We start from the raw sequence: 2500 nt of genomic DNA, 5'->3' as shown, positions 1-2500 counted from the left end.
AGAGAGTCGTTTCTGTAGTATGGGTGGGGGATGGGGCCTCTTGGGTGGGAAGGGGTGGTTCAGGACAGTCCAATTGTCTTTCAAATCTACGGTAGAACTCGTTCAGGTCGTTGGCTAGGCGGGAGTCGTTAGTGGTGTGGGGCGCTCTGGGTTTGTAGTTGGTGATGTGCCTGAGCCCTTTGGCAGACAGAAGCAGCGTCGTTAGTAGAGAACTGGTGTTTTAGTGTCTCTGAGTACAGTCGTTTAGCCTCTCTCACCGCTTTGCTAAACCTGTTCTTCGACTCCTTGAATCTGTCTCTATCCCCACTCCTAAACGCTTCCTCCTTCTCCAACCTCAACCTTTTGAGCTTTGCTGAGAACCAGGGCTTGTTGTTGTTAAAGTTCACCCTGGTACGTGTTGGGATACAGCAGTCCTCACAGAAGCTGATGTACACAGCCTCTGTGAGTTCATCCAGACTATTGGTAGCAGTCGTGAACATATCCCAGTCAGTACAGTCTAAGCACGCCCGCAAATCTTCCACAGCCTCACTGGTCCACTGTTTAGATGTCCTCACAGCAGGTTTACAGAGTTTTAGTTGCTGCCTGTATGCACGAATCAGGTGGACCAAGGGAGTTCTGTGCGAGCCGAACAGCCCCGTGACCCACAAGAGAAACATCCCCGCCAAATTCGAGCGTTTGACGGGGTCTATCCGTGAAAAAATATTCACGTTTTTGAGTGCACATGCATTTCTGCTGCAAATGCCTCTGGAAGTTTCATGCCGTTCGTATGCCAATTGTGGCAACACGAAAATGACCCGTTTTCCCATTCCGAGGGATTTCTGTGCGACCCTAACAGCCCCGTGAGCCACAAGAGACACATCCCCGCCAATTTCTAGCGTTTCACGGGGTCTATCCGTGAAAAATATAGACGTTTTTGAGTGCACATGCATTTCTGCTGCAGATGCCTCTGGAAGTTTCATGCCGTTCGTACGCAATGTGGCAACACGAAAATGACCCCTTTTCCCATTCCGAGGGATTTCTGTGCGACCCTAACTAACAGCGCCCGTGAGCCACAAGAGAGACATCCCCGCCAATTTATAGCGTTTCACGGGGTCTATCCGTGAAAAATATAGACGTTTTTGAGTGCACATGCATTCCTGCTGCAAATGCCTCTGGAAGTTTCATGCCGTTCCTATGCAATGTGGCCACACAAAAATGACCCGTTTTCCCATTCCGAGGCATTTCTGTGCGACCCTAACAGCCCCGTGAGCCACAAGAGAGACATCCCCGCCAACTTCTAGCGTTTGACGGGGTCTATGCGTGAAAAATATTAAAATTTTTGAGTGCACGTGCCTTTCTGCTGCAAATGCCTCTGGAAGTTTCATGGCGTTCCTATGCAATGTGGCAACACGAAAATGACCCCTTTTCCCATTCCGAGGGAGTTCTGTGCCACCCTAACAGCCCCGTGAGCCACAAGAGACACATCCCCGCCAATTTCTAGCGTTTCACGGGGTCTATCCGTGAAACATATAGAAGTTTTTGAGTGCACATGCATTCCTGCTGCAAATGCCTCTGGAAGTTTCATGCGGTTCGTACGCAATGTGGCAACACGAAAATGACCCGTTTTCCCATTCCCAGGGATTTCTGTGCGACCCGAACAGCCCCGTGAGCCACAAGAGACACATCCCCGCCAATTTCTAGCGTTTCACGGGGTCTATCCGTGAAAAATATCAATTTTTTTTTGACTGCACATGCATTTCTGCTGCAAATGCCTCTGGAAGTTGCATGCGGTTCGCATGCAATGTGGCGACACGAAAATGACCCGTTTTCCCATTCCGAGGGATTTCTGTGCCACCCTAACAGCCCCGTGAGCCACAAGAGAGACATCCCCGCCAATTTCTAGCGTATCACGGGGTCTATCCGTGAGAAATATTCACTTTTTTGAGTGCACATGCATTCCTGCTGCAAATGCCTCTGGAAGTTTCATGCGGTTCGTATGCAATGTGGCGACACGAAAATGACCCGTTTTCCCATTCCGAGGGATTTCTGTGCCACCCTAACAGCCCCGTGAGCCACAAGAGAGACATCCCCGCCCACTTCTAGCGTTTCACGGGGTCTCTCCGTGAAAAATATCACATTTTTTGAGTGCACATGCATTCCTGCTGCAAATGCCTCTGGAAGTTTCATGCGGTTCGCATGCAATGTGGCGACACGAAAATGACCCGTTTTTTCCCATTCCGAGGGATTTCTGTGCCACCCTAACAGCCCCGTGAGCCACAAGAGACACATCCCCGCCAATTTCTAGCGTTTCACGGGGTCTATCCGTGAAAAATATTCAATTTTTTGACTGCACATGCATTTCTGCTGCAAATGCCTCTGGAAGTTTCATGCGGTTCGCATGCAATGTGGCGACACGAAAATGACCCGTTTTCCCATTCCGAGGGATTTCTGTGCCACCCTAACAGCCCCGTGAGCCACAAGAGAGACATCGCCGCCAATTTCTAGCGTTTCACGGGGTCTA

This window comes from Petromyzon marinus, unplaced genomic scaffold (genome assembly GCF_048934315.1).
Source record: "Petromyzon marinus isolate PM22_M1 ecotype Great Lakes invasive population unplaced genomic scaffold, UKy_Petmar_22M1.pri1.0 PM_G_Scaffold_139, whole genome shotgun sequence".
NCBI classification, from domain to species: domain Eukaryota; kingdom Metazoa; phylum Chordata; class Hyperoartia; order Petromyzontiformes; family Petromyzontidae; genus Petromyzon; species Petromyzon marinus.
This window is presented reverse-complemented; position numbering follows the sequence as displayed.